Consider the following 26,420-nt stretch of genomic DNA (forward strand, 5'->3'; position numbering starts at 1 on the left):
AAACACAAGGGAGAAGCATGCTGCCTGGAGGAGGAAGAGAAGCTCTGAGCGCCATACCCGATGCTGTATGCTAACCGATGCTGTGTGCTAACCAATGCTGTGTGCTAAACGATGCTGTGTGCTAACCAATGCTGTGTGCTACCCAAGCTGTGCTGAAGAAACTGTGTACTGAGGAATCTGCCGACGTTGTGTACGAAACGACGCTTTGATGTGTACAAAACCTGATGTTTTGGTTACGAAACGACGCTTCGTGCTACAAAATTCATCACATTGAACTGACTGCTGTACCGACTGCTGTACCAACTGCTGTACCAACTGCTGCTGTACCAACTACTGCTGTACCAACTACTGCTGTACCAACTACTGCTGTACCAACTGCTGTGCCAACTGCTGTGCTGCTGTGAGTAGGAACAACACATGTACACAAGGGCTAGGTAAGAAGTCAGTTGCTGCTATATTGTGCACTGTTGTGAACTTTTGCATTAAAATGCTTGTGTGCTTTGCAAAATTAAAGTAATTACAGTGAATTCTTGACTAACATATACAGTGCAGTAAGTGTTTAATATTCTGAGGAACATTTAAGTGATAAGTTACATTTATTCAGTAAAAATGGCAAATATACCTCAGTTTCCTGCATTTGATCCTGACTGTGACCAGACAAACCTGTCACAGAGGTGGGTCAAATGGCTTAAAAGGTTTGAAAATTTGTTGATAGTTTCTGACATCAAAAGTGCTGAAAGAAAGCGTGCCTTTCTACTTCATTATGCAGGTGATAGAGTTTGTGACATCTTTGACACACTGAAAGACACTGGTGGTGCCAAAGATTATGACACTGCCAAAGCCAAACTAACAGAGCATTTCAAACCAAGGCAAAATACTGCAATGGAAATTATGCATTTCAGGAGAGCAAAACAACTCTCTAATGAAACTGTGGATCAATACCACACACGTCTGCAGGGTTTAGCAGCCCATTGTGAGTTTGCTGATGTTGACAAAGAAATCAAACAGCAAATAATTGAAACATGCACATCTACACGTCTCCGTCGAAGAGCTCTAGAACTTGTTGATGATGAAAGTTCTCTTACCAAGATACTGGATATTGCTCGTCGAATGGAAGATGCTGCACGTGATGCTCGTGTCATGGAGTGCAGTGCCAACAACGGTTCTGCCACTGTTACTAACAGTGATGAGGTATGTAAGGTTCAGGGAGGACATCGTAATCAAAGAAGATATCATGGCAAACCTAACAGTAAATTTAGCCGAGAACCACGTCACAACTGGGGTCAAGGAACAAGGCTCAAGCAGTCACAACGACCCACATCAGAGGGTGTCAACAATAAATGTTACAATTGTGGAGGAGACTACCCACACCAAGATAATGTTTGTCCTGCTCAAGGTAAGAAGTGCTATGAGTGTGGAAAACTAGGTCATTTTGGTGCTATGTGTCGTTCCGCACTAAAGAAACCACAGTCAATGAATAAAAGCACTGTACGAGGATCAGGTCATAGGGGTCGAGGTGGTAAACACAATATTGCACCTCATATCCAGAATGTTAATAATGTACAAGACAACATTTCATTACAACCAGTCTCAGATGACAGTGAATGTGATTATACTTATGGAGTACAAGCAATCACAGAATGGAATGATCTTCCAAACAACCCAGAGACTATAGTATATATTGCTGGTATTTGTCTCAAAGTTCTCATTGACACTGGATCAAACATTGACACCATTGCTGAGTGCCACTATGAGAAATTTAAAAAACAGTTCCCAAAGCTTGAAAACTATAATGGCAAAGCCACTGCCTATGCTTCAAAGGTAGCCTTGCCAGTGATTGGAACTTTCACTGCAGAGATTAAGTCAAAGAATGCAATGCTCATTACTACATTCCATGTTGTTAGGAATGCAAAGGAGTCTTTTTTCAGTTACAAGACTTCAACCAAATTGGGGCTACTTCAGCTTTCTAATGCTGTAGCAGTGGAATCTGCAAACAATGTTGATGGTATTGTTGCTGAATTTTCTGATCGATTTAAATCCATAGGTTGTTATACTGATAGCAAAGTACATCTGCATATCAACCCAGATGTAATTCCAGTTGCCCAACCACATCGCCGACAACCATTCCATACTCGCAAGAAAGTCGATGCCGAACTGGATAGGCTCATAGAACTAGATATCATTGAACCAGTAACAGGCCCAACACCATGGGTAAGCCCAATTGTCACTCCACCAAAGCCGAAGAATCCAGATGAGATACGCATTTGTGTGGACATGCGTGTTCCCAACAAGGCAATAATGCGTGAACGCCATCCTACACCGACTGTAGATGATATGATCTACCGCTTGAATGGTGCAACTATATTCAGCAAGTTAGATTTAAACAAGGGCTATCATCAGCTTGAACTTGATGATGAGAGTCGCTTCATCACAACGTTTACGACACATCGAGGTCTGTATAGGTACAAGCGCCTGAGTTTTGGTATCAACAGTGCTGCCGAGGTATTCCAGCACACCATCAGCCAGGTATTGCAAGATATACCTAATGCTGACAACATGTCTGATGACATCATTGTTTATGGCCGTACCCAAGCTGAACACGACAAAGCTCTTCGTGCAACATTGCAACGCTTACGAGAAAAGAATTTGACGCTAAGCCGAGCAAAGTGTGAGTTCAATCAACATAAAATTGAATTCTTTGGACATGTACTTAGTGACAAAGGTCTGTCTCCAGATCCTAAGAAAGTTGCAGATATCAAGAATGCTGCACCTCCTTCAACGTCCACTGAAGTACATAGTTTTCTGGGAATGGCAAACTACTGTTCTCGCTTCATTCCAGATTTTGCTACCATTACAAAGCCTCTACGTGAGCTCCTGAAGAAAAATGCATCATGGTACTGGAGCGAGATCGAGCAAAATGCATTTGATGCTGTGAAAGATGCACTAGTAGAGAATGCGACTGCTGCATACTTTGATCCATCAATGGACACTGAGTTAACGGTGGATGCTAGTCCTGTTGGTTTAGGTGCTGTTTTAGCCCAACACAAACCTGGTCAACCAGATTCCCGAGTAGTAATTGCCTACGCCAGCCGTTCTCTCACAGATGTTGAGCAACGATACAGTCAGACAGAGAAGGAAGCTCTTGCTCTTGTATGGGGCTGTGAACACTTCAATGTGTATCTGCTTGGTGCACCCTTCACCACGATAGTCACTGACCACAAACCGTTGGAGACCATCTTCAATAATCCAAAGTCCAAACCACCAGCTCGCATTGAGAGATGGGCTCTTCGTCTGCAACCATACAACTTTACGGTGAAATACAAGCCGGGTGCAGGCAATCCCGCTGATTACATCAGTCGACATCCTGCCAACAGTTTCACCATCACCAAGCATCAGCAAGTTGCCGAGGAATATGTACACTCTGTAACCTGTGATGCAGTCCCTAAGGCTCTTACTCTTGATGAAATCCGTACTGCAACCCTAGAGGACCCAACTCTGCAAGCAACAGTGGATGCATTGACTAAGAAAAAGTTTCCACGCATCCCACCCTCAGGAATTGACCAAGATGCATTCAAAGCACTTGAACGCATCCAGACAGAATTAAGTGTTACGCAACAACGCGACACTGTGCTGCGAGGTACTCGTATCGTGATTCCAGCTGTTCTCCAGCAACGTGCTCTGAAGCTTGCACATCAAGGACACCAAGGTCTTGTTAGGACGAAACAGCTGCTACGAGAAAAGGTGTGGTTTCCTGGCATTGATCGTCAAGCAAAGGATATGCATGATGCCTGTGTCCCTTGCCAAGCTGCAGTGGATACTTCAAGACCAACACCTCTACAACCTTCACCACTACCTGCTGCACCATGGACGGAAGTATCAATGGACTTCTGCGGACCACTACCAACTGGAGAGTACTTGATGGTAGTCATTGATGATCACTCACGTTATCCAGAAGTAGAAATCATCAATTCCACATCTGCAAAGGCCGTCATCCCGAAACTTGACAAGATCTTTTCAAACTTTGGCATTCCTGAAGTTGTCAAGACGGACAATGGACCGCCATTCAATGGACAAGACTTTGTCAACTTTGCTGAGCATATTGGATTCAAACACCGCCGTGTGATGCCACTACATCCTCAAGCAAATGGAGAAGTTGAGAGATTCATGCAACCTCTCATGAAAGCGGTGCGCTGTGCTCATGCCGAAGGACGATCCTGGAAACAAGCTATGTATGCTTTTCTCAGGAACTACCGTGCAACACCACATGGAACACTGGGCAAGTTACCTGGTGAACTTTTATTTGGACGTCCTATGAGAATCGCACTACCCGTCATGCCAGCCGAGGTAACGGATAAACGTCTCGCTCAGAAGGATGCACTAGCCAAGGGCAAAATGAAAATTGCTCATGATCAACGTGCAAAGGAACAGTTCATAAAGGTTGGTGACACTGTTCTCGTTAAAAAGAAAAAAGAGGGAAAGTTAGATATGCCGTATGATACAAAACCATATAAAGTGATTAGTGTAAAAGGAACTATGGTAACAGCTAGTAATAGAGATCATAGTATAACACGTAATATGGCTTATTTCAAAGTGATTCCAACTAGTGTAGAAAATGATGAAGTGCAAAGTCGTGCAAAAGAAAAAGAAAAAAATAGTTATAACCAGACAAACAATTCATCAAGGGATGTTATTGTATTTGGGGACTCACGTCCTAAACGTCATGTTAAACGCCCTACACGATTTGATGATTAATTGTGTTCCTATGTAATGAAAAGTATGTACTTATTATGCTAAACTAAATTTAATATTGTTTGAATAATGCAGATATCTCATTCAATATTTTGTAACTTTGTATTACAGTTTCTTTCATGTTTGTTTAACATTGCATATGTATTTTTAACATTGAAATCCTTTGTTGAAAAGATTAAGTTGTTTAAATTCTTTGTGTGCTTAATTAATGTTAAATGTATGCAGTATCTCTTGATATGTTAATAACTTACTTTGTGTCAATAACTTTGCTTTGTGCTACACGCATGGTAGACATCCTGTATTCATTCTTTTTAAAGAAAAGGAGGGATGTCATGTTCACAGAAAATGGTACCATCCGTTTTCTATGTGCGGCGGCTGAGACGCCAGAGAGAAGGAAGGTAAACAAAAGAGCGTACAGGACGCCCGCCAAGCTTGGTAGCTACTAGTCATGTAATCATATTAAGTATTAAAGTCAGTAACCAAGTCATGACTTTACATCAACCCTACAACCAAGACTTCCTCAGTAACACACAAACACCACAGTTAGTACACACATAACGGATGTCACGTAATTGTCAAGGACATACAAGAAATTTAAGTCTTGTAAAAGAACTCATGTTGAATGAAACATGGAATTGTGAATCATCTAAAGTTAATGACTAATAAAGCCTACAATATACTCTGTGACTGGTGTCGCTATGACATATAACGTTTATGTTACTAAGTCTTAAAGTTTTGCAAACTCATAGATACTCTAGATGAAATAATGTTATAGTTGATAGCCTATACAAACAAATTAAGGATTAAATCATACAATTTAAAGTAACTGAGAATCCACGGTGAGGTGAATGTTTTGGGTCATGGTGATTTGTAACTGATTTGTTACTTGACATCACAACACAGCATCATCATGATTACTCAAATTGGATGGGAAATTATTTGCTCTTAGTCAGAACTATAATAGGCTTGTAGTTTCTGTTTGCGTTGTTGAGCAGCTGCTCTAGTGGGGCGTGTGCTCGGTGGATCAGAATTGTTGTCCTCGGAAACTGTTGGTGAAGCTGGTTCTGATAAACACTCTCGTTCTGCTAATTCGAGAGGTACCAACTTCTCTAAGGTTTTTAGGGTAGTAGTGCCTCGGCACAAAACCCGTACTACTCTCAGGATGCCTTGGTGATCTGGGTGGATAGCAACAATTTTGCCTATAGGCCATTCTGACCTTGGTCCATTACTGTCAACCAATACTAGGTCTCCTGGTTTAAGTTGAAATTTATTATAGGAGCTCGAAGCTCCATAGTGATACTCTCGTAGAGCTGTGAGGTACTCTCGAGTCCACACCTCATTCCACCTTTCAATTACTCGCGAGAGATGTTGGTAACTTTCTACTAAGTCACTCCTGGTTACATGGGAAGGGTCGACGGGGTCCTCTTCTGCCAAAGGTATCAGAGGGCTCAGCAGGCCTCCATGTATTAAATGTGAGGGACTCAGAGGCTCTCTCTGTGAGAAATCATCTGATAGGTAAGTTAATGGGCGATTGTTGACTCGCGCCTCAATTTCCACGACGAGTGTTTGGAGTTCGGAGTAACTAATTTTCTGTCGATGCAAGGTCTTCCTTAAACACTTCTTGACCGTTTCTATCATACGTTCGTAGAACCCACCTTGCCAGGGGGCTCTGGGAGCAATAAATTTCCAGTGGCATTGTCGTCTCTGCAGGACAGACTGCACTTCTGGATGATTCCATATCTCTCGTAGGCAGGCTTCTCCTACCACAAAATTTGAACCATTATCAGATATCATTAGTTTGGGACAGGATCTGCAAGCTGCAAATCTACGAAAAGCTTGGATGAAGGCTTCGGCGCTCATGTCAGAAGTCACCTCTAGATGTACGCCTCGTGTGGTAGCACACGTGAAGAGCAGTCTCCGTGGTGTAGTGGTAAGACACTCGCCTGGCGTTCCGCGAGCGCTATGTCATGGGTTCGTATCCTGGCCGGGGAGGATTTACTGGGCGCAATTCCTTAACTGTAGCCTCTGTTTAACGCAACAGTAAAATGTGTACTTGGATGAAAAAACGATTCTTCGCGGCAGGGGATCGTATTCCAGGGACCCTAGGATTAAGGACTTGCCCGAAACGCTACGCGTACTAGTGGCTGTACAAGAATGTAACAACTCTTGTATATATCTCAAAAAAAAAAAAAAAAAAAGAGGCAAATATAAGCTTTCACTGGTATCTTATCTGGATTGCCAGTGAGAAGCAAGGCTCCGGTGTAATCAACACCAGTGGTCTCAAAGGGACGAAGATGAACTACTCTCTCCTTAGGGAGTGGTGGAGGTCCTGGGTAAGGACACACTCGAGCGTCGTATCTTTTGCAGATCACACAGAACTTAATGATTGATTTGACAGTTTGACGACCTTGAGGAAGCCAATATTTCTGTCTCAGGTCGGTGAGAGTGTCTAACACTCCGCCATGCAAAGTACCATATTGATGGTGATGCAAAACTAGAAGTTTTGTAATAATGTGGTGACGTTGTAGAAGGATTGGATTCTTTGTATCCAAATCAATTTTTGCATGAAGCAAACGTCCTCCACACCTTAATATATTATGAGTGTTGGTATCATACCAGATACCTAGAGACTTGGTTAATTTATCTGGAAGATTTTCATATTCACTTCCATATGTCTCTTGTTGTGCACGTTTGATCCAGTAGAGGATAGGATTGGGAAACTTATGTCTGATTCCTATCTTAGCAAGAAAGTCAAACACATGTGCTGTCACTCTTAATAACTTTACTCAAGTTAGAATAATTGTGAGGATTAATAGCTGAGATTCGATGAGGTTCTGGTTCTTTTATGGGAGTAGTGATATTGGTCACTATGACTTGTGGCTTCTGTTTGGGCCACTGGCCACTAACAAACCATGAAGGTCCATTAAACCACATCGAAGACTTGATTAGTTGTTTTAATGTTAACCCTCGTGATAAGTAATCTGCAGGATTGTCCTTAGTGGGGACATGTCTGAATTTATATCCAGCATATAATTCATGAATTTCCCTAACGAGATTACTAACGTAGGGAGTTTTATTGTTGTTATTTCTTACCCATTGTAAGACTGCCTCATTGTCTGACCACACGACGATTTCACCAAAGTGGATATTATGGAGTGTCTTGGTCAGGCAATGAGCCAATCTTACTCCCACCAGCAATGCAGTTAACTCCATTTGAGGTAAAGATCTCTTCTAGATTGGAGCAACTCTTGCTTTAGATGTGAGCAAAATTGATTGTGCACTATTGACTAAGTAGGTTGCAGCGCCATACGCTTTGCCAGAGGCATCGCAAAAAATGTGCAAATTTGTGGGTAAGTTTTGTCCTGAAGCACTACGAGGAAATTTCAAAACACCTAATTGATTGAAATCCGTTGTGAGTATCTGCCATTTATCTTGCAACTCAAATGGCAACTGATCATCCCATCCCATATGTTTCTGCCAGCATTCCTGCATTAGGAGTTTGCCCCTTATTAATATAGGACTAAGTAAGCCTAAAGGGTCAAATGGTTGACTGACATACGAGAGTAATTTTCTCATGGTGAGGGATGAATTATTGGTTTGTACTGACTTGACATTCATCTCGTCAGTACCTGTGTTCCATTCCATGCCCAGAACTTTTAATTGTTTAGGCACCTGATAACCCGGAAATTCTTTCTCAATTATCTGGTTTAATGATTTATTGTTTGAGGCCCATGATTGTAGTGGCATATTGGCTCCTATTAACTCACGGTTAGCCTCATGGTAGATTTCTACCAATTTGGATTGATCATTTGTAGTTCCCTGGAAATTATCGACTTACAAGTTGTCACTGATCTCTGCTTTATAAGGCTATTTGACTTCCTCAAATGTGTATGTAATGTGGCTTGAAGTAGAAACGGGGAGGAAGTCGCTCCAATTAGCACAAAGGCAAATCGGTAAGTTATGACATCACTGTCAGGATCCAGTCGGTCCTTATTCCAGAGAAATTTGGTGTAATTACGATCCTCTTCTTGCAAGCCTACTTCAAGGAAAGCTTTACTGATATCAGCAGTATAAGCGAAAATACCAGTACGGAATCGTAATTGTACATCATGTCGCCTTTGTGTTAGGCTAGGTCCCGTTTGGAGACATTCATTAAAGGACACGCTGTTTGGCTTCACTTTGGCACTACAGTTGAAGACAATACGTATTGGCGGTGTCAATGAATCTTTCACCACAGCGTGATGGGGTAAATAGTGACCTAATTTTCGGTCATCATTATCAACAACTTCAATAAATTTACTATTGAGTTGTTGTTGAATTAATTGATGATACATGTTCAGTTTATCTGGCTGCTTCTTCAGTCGTATTAATTGAGACTGTAATTGTGAGGCTGCCATGAAATAATTAACTGGAAGTTGTGGATGATTCAACTTCCATGGTAGTCTCACCCAGTATTGTTTGTCCTTATTGACAACTGTGTCCAGATATTGCTGGTAAGTCCACATATCATCAGGGCTTGGTTGTTCAGGGACAATACCTAAAGTGTCTAAATCCCACAGACGATGTACAGGTGGATCAGACTCATTATCTTCAGATATTTCTCTGAAATGTAGGGGTGACTGTTCCAAGCCTAGTCACTCCACTATTGTATTGTTAGATTGTTGGTTGGTTGACGCTGGATTTTGTTGGAAAAGCACCGGTCCAGTAAGCAGCTTGCCTCCAGCAGATGACAACAAATTCATTCCATGTTGTCTGGTGCATCCCGTTATAAATTTATAATAATGGTCAGCGCCTATAAGTATGCCAACATCAGTGAGGCAGTCAGAATTTATTTTGTAGTCTGCTAGCCTCATGGGGTTTCGTTTAAGATATCTCGCAGTGCGAGCTAGTCCTGTGACCTGCAGGTCTGAAGGAAGTTTATCTACTACTACCGCTTGTATTGGACTAATGGAAGATCCAAGTCTCACTAACACCTTGACTACTTGGTATTCACGAAGTCCACTATTAGTCAAGAACCCAGAAATATTCAATCTCACACTATTGGCAGGTTTTAATTTTAACTGCTTGACTAACTGTTGTATGATGAAGGTTTTCTATGATCCATGTTCAAAGAGACCTCTAGTATTAACTCTAGATTTCCTGTCAATTAGTTTGAGTTGAGCTGTAGGCAGAGTGGTATTATTGCCTGACTCAGTAGCAAGTACATTTATTTCTTGATGTACCTTGCAAAATTGTACTGTGGTAGAATTCATAGAATTCTCCCCAGTTGTCATAGATTGTGTAGAAGTTTTTCTACATAAGGCATAATGATGTACACCTTTGTTGCATCTATGGCATAACCGTAGCTGCACTACACATTTACTGGGATCATGAGAGCACATGCACTTGGTGCACCTGTGTAATTCTTGTAACCGTTTAATCCTGGTATTAAAGTTAGGATAAACAGTGCGTTTGTGGGTGACATGTTCTTGATCACAGAACAGACACTTTCTCTCTTTGGCTGAATTTGTCCTTTTAGTAGACATATCAGTTGTAACGTCAGAGGGAGATACAGAATAAATACCTACACTACCACTCCTTTTTCCAGTGGATGGAGTAGTCTTAGGTTTCAATTTATTGGACTTATTCAAAGTCGATTTGGGTTTGACTGAGGTGTCAATATTAGGTGGTTTAGACTCAGGTTTAATCTTATCATGAGTCTTCAACCTGTTAACCGTTATTCTCAGTCCCTCGAATATTTGCTCGAGAGTGAGAAACTCGGTTTTATAGTGTGAGCAGATTTCTGCTAAGGTATTTCGAGGTAATTTCCTCTGCAAAAGTAACTTGATTGACCATTCTGAGGCTGGTACATGAACTTTAGTACCTAAGGCCTTCACTAGACACTCTACTTCTAGCCTGAAGCTTTGAAGTGAGTCTGGTCTGTTACTTGGTGCATTCAGATCTAGCAACTGGTAATAAAGGTTAGCTATACTCAACTCCTTGTTGCAATAGTTCAACTTTAGCAGTTTTATAGCTTCCTCATAATTACTCTCAGCGAGAGCTAGGTTATTTATGACCTTTTTAGCCTCCCCTTTGAGAAGACTAATCAGGTATGAGAATTTAGAAATCTTGTCAAGAGAGGATTTCTTATGTATATGAACTTCAAATGAAGTCCAAAAGGTGTCCCAATTTTCTTCATCCAGCCCTGCAAATGTAGGTAAGTCTAAAATAGGTAGACGAACCTCAGGTAATTGATTACTAGATTGAGACATAGTATTATTTGCATTAGATTTAGATTGTGTTACTATATTGGATAGTATGTCAAGTTTATCTTGAGTCTCATCTTCATACTGAGAAATATCTGCTATAATTTGATCTATTTCCTCAGGATCAGTTTCAGTGGTATCAAGTAAGTTGAGATAAGACTGGCTTGTAGATCTAACTTGAACAAATTTTAGATCAGCTACTCTCATTGATGTTTCTAGTCGAAAGTAATCAATGGGGGTTGCTTTAGACAAGGTATCAGACTTATTAATTAGTCTAGTTAAATGACCTTTGAGGCCAATATATGTTCTCCTTAATTGTTCAGGAGTAGCCATGGTGGCTTAAAGTCCAAATTTCATAGGACTTGAATAAGTATTACTAATGAAGCTTGGGTACTTGCTCATTAGTTGACAAGTAATATTGAGTATAGCCTAAATTAATGTGGCTAAATTACACTCTACCTCACTCGAGGTTAAATGTACCTACCTAACAATAAGTAGCTAAGGATTTTGAGCAGTGCTTGAACTTCACTATTAACTTTCTTCCAGCTAGCTCATCTTTATCACCATTAGATGTAATGGTGATCATTCAGCAGCACTCAAAATGCATACACACAAATAATGAGTACACAAATAATTAATACGGATATACTCTAATCAGAGTTACCCTAATGTTAAATCCCACCCTTGATAGGGTCAGCACAAGAATGTATAATGTATGTACTACTAACTAGCTCAAGACTAGTTGTAAGAATTTCTACCTAAGAAACTACAAATTCATTTAGTCTGCATTTGTGCCAGATTCACTAATAAAGGTTAGCATAGATTAATTTGTGGTGCAGTGATGTGTATATTTAGTTGTGCTGTATTTTTGTTTTTTAGATTTTATAGTTTATATAAGTGTGCACTTGCACACACAGGTGAAAATACAATTATGTACAATTAATTTGGCTTTCCAGCCACAGCCTTTTATGGTGATTTACTTTGTTGATCAATTTGTCAACTACATGTGACCTAGACTCACCTGACAGGTGTACACGATCTGTTGCCAGGTTTTGTCTGTATGGTCTGGCTGTAAGTTGAATGTAAGTGGCATCCAATCGTACTCGCTTCCTCAGCCTAAAGTTTATATATTTGGCAGCTCTTTGGTAATATTCTGGACTCACTCCCCAACGATTATTATTGCTCAGTTGGCGAGGTTCCACCAATGTGAACACTACTGAACTGCTAATGAGTTTAAATGAGGAAATTATTGTTTCAAGGTGATTAATTACCTCAGCTGGGTGTCGAGTAGGATGGATGTCATTACCACCTAAATAAATAATAGTTAGATGGTGAGGACACTCTAACGCAGGTATTAATGTGGAATTATTATAGAAGTTATGAGCTGTTGCTCCTGGTAACCTGAAGATTCTTACCTCAGTATGAGGTATAGGTCTGAGTGTTGTGGGCAATTGACTGTGTCCCACGAGTGCTACTTTACACATGAGGTATAAACAGCAAATAAATTGGTGTGAATTAGGCTAACCTATGTGGTACACTGCCAGTAGACACAATTAATAAATGTGGTTAGTTTAAACTACTTCACACGGTGATTAGTTATTACCAATCAGCATACATCCGGTTCGAAGGACCATAATATGGGATATCTGGGGCTTGACTCATATATTCAATTATTTACTTATTTGATTTAATAAATCGAAGGACCACCCACTTTTGAGAAAAGAGGGAAAACTAATAAAAGTGATCATTAGAATAGCACTAGAGAACCAGTGTCTATGGATAATTATTAAAGGGATAATCACTTGAAATAATGAATGGACTGTATTATTAATTAATTAAAGTCAGAGCCTCAAAGTCCTACATTGGGGGGCTATTTCTAGAAATTCATATACATCTAGGAACCAGTGTGGTTTGCCACCAGTTCATTGCTGAGTAAATGATATTATAAATCTAAATTACTATAGATTCAAATATGAGAACTCAAATTGTGAATATTAAAGATTATAAATTACTGAGCAACAGTCAGAGCAAACACATTGATTACCAATCATCATTTCTGGTAATAATCTATTCAAGGTAAAGATTCTACAAGAATTATATAAGAATCAAATCATATAAAATATATTTGTACGAAAAGGGTCTTAGCTTTAAGACGATTTCTATAACATCGTTTCGTCATTTGTCCTCGTGTTCACAGGATCTCCACAAGGAAAGAACTAGAGGTGAATAACACGAATGAAGAGAAACTACTTGATGACTCCTCGCATACACGCTGAAATCAGAGAAAATTAAGTAGCATTTGAATAGGCTACATTTTAATTTCAATATTCATGAAAACGGAGAAAATTGCCGAATTAGTACTAACGTTGTATATTGGGTATTCCCGCTATATGACGACAAACTACTCACAAATATATAATCTTGGATGATGCATCAAACGAGAAACATATACTTATCATGAGCGTATTGAATACTGAGGTCTGCCGAAACCGCGTCAGCTAGTCCCTGATATTCACTGCTGTGTACGTGTAATTACGGGTCTTGGCTTCAATTGTTGACGCGTTATTAACTGGCTGGGCACTATAGAACACGTGGATAAGTAATTATTAATTGTTGACCGAGTATCAGCGTAATTCTTGCCGATAAATTTCCCAGTCACTACCACGTGTCTCGCCACTCTTCACGCCAGGCTACACAACAATGGCGTCGCCGCCTCCCTCAACCCATCTCTCGCATTCACCACAGAAATTATTAATCACGAATAATTCTTTTCCGCGCAATTATTGATGTAATACGTTAATGAGAACTGGGTTACAATTATAGGGATTTAAATATTATCATATTCTCGTTTTATGTTGTCAAACGAGAAATGGAGAAGATTTTATTTTCTCCATGACATTCGTACGTAGCAGAAAGGACTGCTACTACATAACAGTTTTTAGTTAATAACTCTCGGTTTGAGATTATTGGGAGTTATATTATCTGTAAGTAATTATTACACGGAATACTGATGATTTTAGAGAACCACATTCAATTCTCTAACTCATTGGTAATAAATGTGTCTAACTGGACATTATCTGACGCAATGTTGCTAGTCGATTTCATGAGAATTCTAGCATTAATACGTAGATGCAATGGTTAATTTATGTTCACACTACCGTTAGTAAAATTAGTAACTACTGTAGTTAGTATATAATGATAATGATTTATTATAATACAATAGTACTTTATTAGTGTTGGAAATTTCCAACACATCCTTCTCCATCTCGTAAATGAAACACAACACAGAATTCCGCTCAAATGCCTCCTTCAGCTCCTGCAGATGTCTGACATCAGGTACCTGTGTAAAAATGTCATCAACATACCTGTAGTATATGGCCGGTTTCAAGTTCATGTCGACTAAGACCTTTTGTTCGATGGTACCCATGTAGAAGTTCGCAAACAGGACACCTAGGGGAGAACCCATGAGTAGTGAAGTTGAGGACTACGACCGTCCCAAACCTGAGGAGAACCTCGGGGATCAAACTCGGTCATAGTCAAAAGTGGAGTGGGAGTCCGTAGAATGGGACGGGTTGCGTCGTGGGGGATTGGTAGCATCGCAGGGGGGGGGGGGGTAAAATGTAAGGGATGGGTACCGTCAGGAGGACTTTGTGGGTCATGTAGGTAAGAGGGAAGGGGTGGATAAGTATGTAGGCATGTGTACATCATCTCAAGGTTTCTGTGCTTCCCCGGATGTTTTGACGCGTGCCGTCCGGCCATGTGTCACTTGAGTGTGCCATGTTAGGTAGGGGATGGAAGCTATGTGGATGGTATGCGGTTATGTAGGGAGGAGGAGGAGGAATATGTAGGTTATGTTGTGAAGGGAGCGGGGAGCCCCCCATACCTGAGAGGATATCAATGATGTCCATTAGTTCCCCCTACAGGAGGCTGGATGTGTTGAGGGGGGTAGGAGAGAGCAGAGTCCAGGAGGTGTTGGGAGCTGCAGCAGGAGGGATGTGGTCCATTAGCCTTAATCGTTTTTTCAAGTCTATTTTCTTCAAGGTATGCAGGTCACCATTATTGTTTGGTGACGATCCATGAGGGTAATAGTTTGGCCATACATGGCAGGAAGTGTGGAGGAGGAGGAGGAGGGTGAGAAAGAGAGAGCAGACACTCTTAAGTTGTGAATGAGATGAGGCATCAGTTGGTGGAGAAGGTCTGTTTTATGTAACAATGCATGGGAGTGTATAGGTGATAGACCTGGACTGATGTGGTCCATTACCCTTAAGCGTTTTTCAAAGTCCGCAGAGGGGTGTGTGTGTGTACTGCCCACTGGTAAGAGGGTAACTAAAGAGCATTTCCAAGTAGCTGGTGTGATCATATCTTCCCCTCCCAGAGGGAGCGCAATGTCTGCCATTACTTCCTCCTACACGGGCGGAAGTGCCCGGGGATCCATTACCCACTGTGGTTTCGTTAAGGAAAGGGAGATGTAGCTACTGTCAGCAAGTCCGCCAGTTCCACTTACCATCCCCTCTCACTGGGGGAGTGACGGTAATGGGGTGTACCATCTCTCTCTCTACATTATATGCGGGGTTACATAGTGTGACAAGAACTGCCTGCGTGATGCTAAACAGCCCAATCACACAGGGTGATTAAGTCATATGGGTAGTAAAGGCTTGCAGGGACGCATAAAAGAGTCCAGGACTGAACCCCTCAATTCATTTTAGGTGCGCAAGTTACAATCATGACGAGCTAGTTACAAAATTCAATATAAGTCGACACATCGACACGGGAGACGTGATCACTACCTACAAAGTTTGTTAACTGTGATCGTAACATCTGCTGTCCAGATAAATATCATTGAAATGTATGCATGTCTACTCAATCTCCATCACTTCTTCTTCCTACACCCATTATTGCTGTGCAGACCTTGTAACACACAACGGCGTTATCATAGCAAGACAATCTCACAGAATGTTCAAGACTCCTGAATGAGTGAAACATCAATCTGTCTCGTTAGGGTCTAACCTTCGTGGTGGTTTGAGGCGTAGTGAGATGGACGAGGTACTGGGATGACCTTACCCTCACCCATCCACCCCCACCAAACCCCAACCCCCATCACCATCCCCCTTTCAAGCCCAAACCATCAAGCATCACTTCACCCTTCCCAGACCGGATGTTCTGTGCAAAGAAAGCCAATAGTATTATTTCTGATCATATGTGTAACCTTGTATCGCAACGTGACCGACGTGGTATCACCATTCTTTGCTCAAATAGCATTTTTTAAGAATAACGAGAGTCATAAGGTGGTCTTCAATCTTATTATTATAACAAATCATAATTTTTTTGTAAACACAACTGCATGGGATACACATAGCAGTCAGTCAGTGGTTACTCTCTCTCTCTCTCTCTATTTAGATCATTTAATAGTTGGGGGTAAAAGTAACATCAATTCCTTTCTCCTGTCGCCACTGTTCACGTATCTTTTTTCATTTCTTAGACTAACAGCGCACCAGTGGATGGAAGACAAATGTCAATTTTCAAGCCCCCATCACTCTCACCGTTATAACCTTGTAATGTAATACGACCAACATGATGACATCGTTCTTTGCCCAAATATCATTAATGTAACGTGACCAACATGGTAACATCGTTCTTTGCCCAAATATCATTAATGTAACGTGACCAACATGGTAACATCGTTCTTTGCCCAAATAACATTTTAAGAGTAACGAGCAACTTTCTGTCAGATGTCTGAATATTGAAATGTGAACCGTGTTTAGCCCTTACATTCCAAACACAATGAAATATTAGCACAAGCTTGTTTAGTTCTTGTATCACATAATGCAATGTAACGTTTATTCAACAACTGGTAGACATAACATAATGTAGCTTCATATTCACTGTGGTAAAACAAACAAACAAACATACATACACATCGCGGTCAGTCCTCACTATATCTCAAACGCCCCGTTCATTCTCTCTCCCTTAGGTGAGCAATGTTCCCCACATACAAATTCCAAGCAAAGTAAACATATATAAGACTAATGTGGAAAAACATAGTCGTGATACTTTTATTAAATTGACTTGTTCTTATCCCCGAGTTCAAGTCTGTTTTTAAGACATACATTATCCAAATGTAAACATCAATCGATGAGGATAAGACTGGATGAGTCGATAGTGAAATAGCTCTGGGTTATGTCTGTTTTCAGTTCTTGTAACACAGTCAATGTAGCGTAATGGGGGAAAACAGACTTTCTGCCTAAATAAATAGCATTTGAAAATGTATGCGTGTCTACTCAATCTCCAGCCCTCTCTTCATCCAACACCAAATATTGCTGTACAGACCTTGTAACGCACATCAGCATTAGCGCTCATTTCTTGTAACACACACAGTCAATGCAGCGTAATGCGGGAAAATAAACTTAGTGCTGCCCAAATAAATAACATTTGAAAATGTATGCAAGTCTAGACAATCTCCAATAGCCCTTACATTCTAAACACACAAGTAAAATATTAGCACACGCTTGTATCGCATTATATCATCATTACGTAACGTGGAAAACTTCTTTCTGTCTGATGATCAAATAGCATTTTTTAATAAATAACCTCAGCTTGGTCTTATGACATTAGGACTGTATTACACTGTGCGCAACAGTAGAATTGTAATATCATAGCAAGACAATGTCGCAGAATGTTCAACGTTCAATGCTGAAGATGTGAGCGAGACACTTAGTAACGTAATGTGGAAATCAACTTTCTGGCTGTTGTCCGAATATCATTATTGAAATGTGAACCTCATTTAGCCAAACACAATATCTCCATTACATCTCATACCATATAAATATTACGGTCTGCAAGTTTTAGACTTCTGTAACACAATGTAACATAACGCAAATCAACTTTTTGCAGTCCAAAATAACATTTTTAAATGAAAGTATGACTTAGTCCATCTCCATTACATCTCCTACCATATAAATATTACGGTCAACCAGTTTTAGCCCTCTGTAAGACTTGTAACGTAACGTGGAAATCATCAACTTTCTGCAGTTCAAAATAGCATTTTTTAAATGAAAAGTATGGCTTAGTCCATCTCCATTACATCTCAAGGTTTCCTTAGAAACTAAGGAAAATAGTTTCCTAGTAGTTTCTAAGGAAACTACTCCAAGCTTGTACTAAAGAGGCACCCTTCTTGAGCCCGGATGGACACATGTATAAGCAAGTAGATGGGGTCGCCATGGGTTCTCCCCTAGGTGTCCTGTTTGCGAACTTCTACATGGGTACCATCGAACAAAAGGTCTTAGTCGACATGAACTTGAAACCGGCCATATACTGCAGGTATGTTGACGACATTTTTACACAGGTACTTGATGTCAGACATCTGCAGGAGCTGAAGGAGGCATTTGAGTGGAATTCTGTGTTGCGTTTCACTTACGAGATGGAGAAGGATGGGAAGCTGCCCTTTATAGATGTAACAGTCATGGAAAGGAGCGGAGGTTTCCACACTGCAGTCTACACTAAGGAAACAAACATAGGAATGTGCCTCAATGCCAACAGTGCCTGCCCAGACAGGTACAAGAGGTACAGGTCGTTAACGCTTATGTCGACCGTGCTCTCAGCCACAGCTCAGGATGGAAGCAAGTCGATGAAGAACTCTGTAGGGTAAGGCAGGTCCTAGTCAACAACGGCTCCTCCAATGGTTTCGTTGAAGACATCATAAGAAGGAAGGTGAAACGCCATGCAACCTCTGAATAGACAACTAACACAACACCTGTACCCCCTATTAGACTATTTTACAGGAACTTCTTTTCCACAGCTCATAAAACAGAGGAAAGGGTCCTGAAAGATATTGTTAATAGAAACGTTATCCCAACAGACAAAAATCAGAAGATACAATTGACGATCTACTATAAGACCAAGAAAACGGCCAACCTACTCATGAGAAACTCTCCAGACACAAAGCAGAACGCTTTAAAAGAGACCGCTGTCGTCTATGCCTTCAAATGCCCACTTGGGGACTGTAAGCCTCAAAGAATTCAGTATATAGGCAAGACAACAACATCTTTTTCCAGACGATTAACGATGCACATGCAACAGGGCTCCATTAAGGAACAAAAATCTCTTCCCACAACCAGACCATAACCAGAGAAGTCTTAACAAAAAACACTGAAATCATCGATAGATACAGCGATAGCAGGTGGCTTGATATCTGTGAGGCACTACACATTAAGAAGTCGATTCCAGCAATCAACACCCAATTAATGCACAACTATATTCTACCCACTTCAAGACTCCGCACCAATATAGAAGCATCAAGAAATATGGGCCAATAGGCCCTTTGCAGTTACTTCCATTCTTCCCTTTAACTTACTAAATATTATACCCATTGTTTCGTGTTCTGTCTTGTGTTGAAAGTTTGTTTTCACATCATCCAAAATTGTTGTAACATATCACCTCACCCAAATGCAGGTATAAAATCGAAGCTGTTTAAACTCTGTTTAGTTATTGTTGTGTGTGTGTAAACTAAAGTCTTTGAAAATGTAATAAGTTATTACGAAACACATTCAAGTGTCGCGTCAGACAAAATTTAAAGAAAAATTTTTGAGAATTGATTTTTCAGTTACCATCAACAGTGAAAAGAAATATAAGAAATATTGAGAAAATTCGTGTTAGAATTATTAATCTTACTTTTTCGGTCATACTTAATAATATATATATATATATATATATATATATATATATATATATATATATATATATATGCAAACAAGCCTGAATGGTCCCCAGGACTATATACAACTGAAAACTCACACCCCAGAAGTGACTCGAACCCATACTGCCAGGAGCAACGCAACTGGTATGTACAGGGACGCCTTAATCCGCTTGACCATCACGACCGGACATAAGGAAGTGATAGCCGAAGCTATTTGAACCACTTCCCCGCCGGCACTCGGATGGTAATCTTGGGCATAGCATTTTATCAAATCACCTCATTCTTTGGGGCACACGTGAGGAACACAAATGCAAACAAGCCTGAATGGTCCCCAGGCCCCTCCTCTTGTGTTCCTCACGTGTGCCCCAAAGAATGAGGTGATTTGATAAAATGCTATGCCCAAGATTACCATCCGAGTGCCGGCGGGGAAGTGGTTCAAATAGCTTCGGCTATCACTTCCTTATGTCCGGTCGTGATGGTCAAGCGGATTAAGGCGTCCCTGTACATACCAGTTGCGTTGCTCCTGGCAGTATGGGTTCGAGTCACTTCTGGGGTGTGAGTTTTCAGTTGTATATAGTCCTGGGGACCATTCAGGCTTGTTTGCATTTGTGTTCCTCACGTGTGCCCCAAAGAATGAGGTGATTTGATAAAATGCTATGCCCAAGATTACCATCCGAGTGCCGGCGGGGAAGTGGTTCAAATAGCTTCGGCTATCACTTCCTTATGTCCGGTCGTGATGGTCAAGCGGATTAAGGCGTCCCTGTACATACCAGTTGCGTTGCTCCTGGCAGTATGGGTTCGAGTCACTTCTGGGGTGTGAGTTTTCAGTTATATATATATATATATATATATATATATGCGAACAAGCCAGAATGGTCCCCTGGACAATATGCAACTGAAAACTCACACCCCAGAAGTGACTCGAACCCATACTCCCAGAAGCAACGCAACTGGTATGTACAAGACGCCTTAATCCACTTGACCATCACGACCGGACAAAATGAGGTGGTTCAAATAGCCTCGGCTATCACCTCATTTTGTCCGGTCATGATGGTCAAGTGGATTAAGGCGTCTTGTACATACCAGTTGCGTTGCTTCTGGGAGTATGGGTTCGAGTCACTTCTGGGGTGTGAGTTTTCAGTTATATATATATATATATATATATATATATATATATATATATATATATATATATATATATATATATATATATATATATATATATGTTCTTTAATATGACCGAAAAAGTAAGATTAATAATTCTAACACGAATTTTGTCAATATTGCTTATGTTACTGTCGATGGTAATTGAAAAATCAGTTCTCCAAAATTCATTTTTATTTCTGGTCTGATGCGATGCTTGAACGCGTTTCGTAATAACTTATTACATTTTCAAAGACTTTAGTTTACACACACACAACTGTAACCTGAAAACACTAAACAGAGTTTTGCTTATGCTAACACTAAACAGCTTGTCTCGCATTTGGGTGAGGTGACATGTTGCAACAGTTTTGGATGAGGTGAACAAACTTTTGACTAACACAAGACTGAACACGGAAGAATGGGTATTAATTGGATAAATGAGAGGGAAGAATGGAAGTAACTACAGAGGGCCTATTGGCCCATACTTCCTTTTGATGCTTCTATATTGGTACGGAGTCTTTAAGTGGGTAGAATATAGTTGTGCATTAATTAACTGTTGATTGCTGGTGTTGACTTTTTGATGTGTAGTGTCTCGCATATGTAGAGCCGCCTATCACTGTATCTATCGATGATTTCTGTGGTGTTTGTTATTACTTCTCTGGTGATGGTCTGGTTGTGGGAAGAGATTATATATTCCTTAATGGAGCCCTGTTGCTTATGTATTGTTAATCGCCTGGAAAGAGATGTTGTTGTCTTGCCTATATACTGAGTTATTTGGGGCTTACAGTCCCCAAGTGGGCATTTGAAGGCATAGACGACGATGGTCTCCTTTAAGGCGTTCAGCTTTGTGTCTGGAGAGTTTTTCATGAGTAGATTGGTCGTTTTTTTGGTTTTGTACTAAATTGTCAATTGTATCTTTTGATTTTAGTCTGTAGGGATAACGTTCCTGTTAACAATATCTTTCAGTACCCTTTCCTCTGTTTTATGAGCTGTGGAAAAGAAGTTCCTGAAAAATAATCTAATAGGGGGTACAGGTGCTGTGTTAGTTCACTCCTCAGAGGTTGCATAACGTTTCACCTTTCTTTTTATGATGTCTTCAATGAAACCATATTGAGAAGCCGTTGTTGACTAGGACCTGCCTTACCCTACAGAGTTCTTCATCGAGTTGCTTCCATCCTGAGCTGTGGCTGAGAGCACGGTCGATGTAAGCATTGACAACACTCCTCTTGTACCTGTGTGGGCAGTCACTATTGGCATTGAGGCACATTCCTTTGTTTGTTTCCTTAGTGTAGACTGCAGTGTGGAAACCTCCACTCCTTTTCATGACTGTTACATCTAGAAATGGCAGCTTCTCATCCTTCTCCATCTCGTAAGAGTAATTCAACAAAGAATTCCGCTCGAATGCCTCCTTCAGCTTTTGCAGATGTCTGACATCAGGTACCTGTGTAAAAATGTCGTGAACATACCAGCAGTATATGGCCGGTTTTAAGTTAATGTCAACTAAGACCTTCTGTTCGATGTTACCCATGTAGGAGTTCGCAAACAGGACACCTAGGGGAGAACACATGGCGACCCCATCTGCTTGTTTATACATGTGCTCATCCGGACTCAAGAAGGGTGCCTCCTTAGTACAAGCTTGGAGTAGTTTCTTTAGAATGTTTTCGGGTATGTCAAGAGGAGTACAACCTGGATCACGATACACTCTGTTCGCTATCTTCCCAATTCTTTCATCCACAGGTACGTTGGTAAACAGTGATTCTACGTCCAACGAGGGTCTTAACCCTGTGGCCTGTGTTCCCCGCAGTAAGTCAACAAATTCTTTTGGAGACTTCAGACTGAAAGCACACGGTACATATAGAGTCAGCAAGCCATTGAATCGCTTCGCCAGTCTATACGTAGGTTTGGGTATCTGGCTGATTATTGGCCGAAGTGGGTTTCCAGGCTTGTGTGTCTTGACATTTCCATACGCATACCCCGGTTTGTATTCCCCAATAATCTTTGGCAGGTGGATTTCAGATTTCTTGTCCTTCACAGTTTCGATCAATCTGTTTACCTTTGTTTTCAATTCGGCTGTAGTGTCCTTCGTTACCCTTTGGAATTTAGTTTGGTCAGAGAGTATGAGACTCATTTTCGCCAGCTATTCATCTTTTTTAAGGATGACGTATATTGGCGACTTGTCACCTCTCCTGACGACTATTTCCTTGTTCTCACGAAGGCTCTTACCTGCCGCTTTGAGCTAGGGGGACAGTATGGTGCTTCTGTAGTTGCCTCGAATCTTTCCTCCTTCTGCAATAAGTTCTGCTTGCAAGGTGTCTTTGGTGGTGACCTTCTTTTGTGTCTGGAGGTCGAATATGTCGTCCAACAGGATCTCCAACTACACTTTCCGGGCCATCTCACTTGGTCTGGACATAACGTGACAGTTTATAATCAGATTTAGGAGAGTGACTTGGTACTCAGTGAGGTTGATTCCAGCAAGATTCAGGAAGCCATCTCATTGTCGAGGAATCGCCATAGGTCCTCCATAAAATGTTGTTAGTTTCTTGATTATCCTGGTTTCGGTGCTGTGGTGATGTCCATCTGTGAGGATGTCGAGGTGTTGCTCGATACGAGTACGGAGATTTTCGTCGATTTTGCTGTTTCTCCATTGGTTTTTAGCGTGAAGTAGTTACGTTCTGTTGTCTTTGATTTCATTTTCTGCCTTATGTATCTGATTTCGAAGCAGATCTTGGCGATATTGTATCGTGAAGGCTAGATTTCTTGCTGCTCGGTCGTGCGTTTTAATATTAGTATATTTTGGTAGCAGTCTTTCTTGTAAACATATGTTGTTAAATATGACCAAAAAAGTAAGATTAATAATTCTAACACGAATTTTGTTCATATTTCTTATGCTTCTTTTTACTGTCGATGGTAATTGAAAAGTTAATTCTCCAAAATTCATTTTTTTTCTAGTCTGATGCGACGCTTGAACGCATTTCGTAATAACTTATTACATTTTCAAAGACTTTAGTTTACACACTCACAACTGTAACCTGAAAACACTAAACAGAGTTCTACTTATGCTAACACTAAACAGCTTGTCTTATATACTCGCATTAGAAGTGGGTAGAATTTAGTTGTGCATTAATTGGCTGTTGATTGCTGGTGTTGACTTTTTGATGTCTAGTGCCTCGCAGATGTCGAGCCGCCTGTTATCACTGTATCTATCGATGATTTATGTGTTGTTTGTTAGGAGAGTACATCCTACCTACTGTTTAGATAGTACGTTTTGTTACCGTGTGCACATACTACCAACAACGACATAATAAATAATTGTATAGTATACCTTTGTTCAATTCACTTGAAAAAATTAACAAAAACTAAAAATCCAACTTAAATATTCCTAGGCCTAGTATAGCACACATATGTACTAAGTAAAACCTCAGATAGCGTGTATTAGGTATAGTAAGGATAGGTTAATTTAGTTTTTCTTTGCAACATAAGAAGAAATTTGATATCCGATTTGTTCAAATTCATTAGTAACGATTTCTATTTTCTAATTCCGCTGTACATCGGTATATATGTACTATGGTCCTCATTCTTCCTATTATAAGTAGTACCAAAACAGGAGGATGGGCTGCAATAATTGTATTGAACAAAAACATTAGCATTATATATAGTAAAAATTTAATGTTGATTAAAAGTTTTTTTTGCTAGTGTTATTTTTTTTGCTATAGGCAGTTCATCACAATTTTAGCTGGAGTGAACACGCATTACTGCTATAGAAAATTTTTAATATTTACAATTATAGCTGTGAGACTGATGTTTGCAAAACGTATAGCATAAAAATTGAATGATGAGGAGCCAATTTTATGGATAGGTAATATGAACTAACCTATTCACTGAAGTTATATTTACATTTGGACGACTTAGCATGTTACATCAACATAATCTAAGGTCTAGTCAAAATTATATTTACTCAGACACTCAATTGTCATCTTCGGTAGTTTTGTGAAGCACAGTCCCAACAAGCCTTGTGAAGCTTTGTCTTCGGAACCTATGTAAACTTAATTAAGAGTAGCAAAGACAAATTGCAAAGCCATAGATATGTGAAGCTTTGAATTATGTAGACGTTTGGAGTGCAGTTGGTAATTAGAACGACAATTTCATGCAATATTTTCTATGTGAAGTTCAGCCTTCGTGAACGATGTTAGTTTCTGTTCCCATAAACCTACACATGTTCAGTTCAGTTAAAAGGAATTAAGCCTTCATTAAAGTATTAAAAGTAAGAATATAGCATATATACAATGTTGTAATTATCTGTACAAAATTGATACCATGAACTAATGCAGAAATTAAATCAAGGTTTCATAATGTTATAATGAGAGTATAATTTTATAACTTACAGATAAACCAAGAAGAAATTGGCACAAAGATTTTCCTGGAATGCTTCAACTTGAGTAACAGAGTATAAGCAGATGCTATGATGCATGTTGTAACATCCGGCCTCCTGCCCCTCTTGCTGCTTGTCAGTTCTCTTCAAGTAATCGGGGATCTGCAACACTCATATGGTATTTTATTATAATTATAATTATTATTATTATTATTATTATTATTATTATTATCATCATTATTATTATTAATTATTATTATTATTATTCTGTATGCTTTTTTTTTATTTTTCATCTCAGTTTTCACTGATGCCTTTGCATAACAATTATTATTAACACAAATGAAGATATTAATACCAATTCCTAACTATCTTTAATTTACAATTTTTAATTCTGTGTATTTTTATATATTGCTTGTTCATATCAATTATAAAATATAATATGTTGATATCTAAAATTTCCCCTACTACAAAAAAATTCCATATACCTGATACAGTAACACTACTGAGCGGTGGTATGAATGCTGTGTTGGCAACACTGTTTCAGCCTCACTGTTCCGTCATGTTCTTCACGGACGGCGCCTCAACCCTCAGCACTGTGGCTAAGGTGAGTCTCAGCCTCCCTGTTCCGTCATGTTCTTCACGGACGGCGCCCCAACCCTCAGCACTGTGACTAAGGTGAGTCTCAGCCTCCCTGTTCCGTCATGTTCTTCACGGACGGCGCCTCAACCCTCAGCACTGTGTCTAAGGTGAGTCTCAGCTTCACTGTTCCGTCATGTTCTTCACGGACGGCGCCTCAACCCTCAGCACTGTGTCTAAGGTGAGTCTCAGCTTCACTGTTCCGTCATGTTCTTCACGGACGGGGCCTCAACCCTCAGCACTGTGTCTAAGGTGAGTCTCAGCTTCACTGTTCCGTCATGTTCTTCACGAACTGCGCCTCAACCATCTAAGCATCTAACCTGAAAATTAAATGTGATTACATGCATAATCTCTTGTGTGAGTTTCTAGGAAAGTTACAAATGCTGTACTTTCCTGTGGTGGAACGTTATATTGGAATGGTACAAATATTTTACTATTAGTTTTTTATCTTTTATGCTGATAAAGTTAAATTAAATTATACTTTCAAAATTATTTTTAATTGTCATTTTTTAAGGTTGGTGTATTGCTGTTCTATTTTGTTCCAAAGTGTATAGGTGTTTTGAATCAATTGTTCTGCAGTGATAGG

At 40.1% G+C, this 26,420-nt stretch overlaps 1 long non-coding RNA gene across 1 annotated transcript in view; it reads left to right on the top strand.

Annotated features, from left to right (window-relative positions):
• The window catches only part of LOC138369534 (uncharacterized), a 245,418-nt gene extending 219,282 nt beyond the window's left edge, over positions 1 to 26,136 (top strand). The window contains exons 2-3 of the long non-coding RNA XR_011229882.1: positions 25,214 to 25,376; positions 25,693 to 26,136. This is a non-coding gene — a long non-coding RNA (uncharacterized lncRNA). The remainder of the gene's footprint in view (positions 1 to 25,213; positions 25,377 to 25,692) is intronic.
• The last annotated feature ends 284 nt before the right edge of the window (positions 26,137 to 26,420 follow it).

Source organism: Procambarus clarkii, chromosome 28, assembly GCF_040958095.1.
Source record: "Procambarus clarkii isolate CNS0578487 chromosome 28, FALCON_Pclarkii_2.0, whole genome shotgun sequence".
NCBI lineage: Eukaryota > Metazoa > Arthropoda > Malacostraca > Decapoda > Cambaridae > Procambarus > Procambarus clarkii.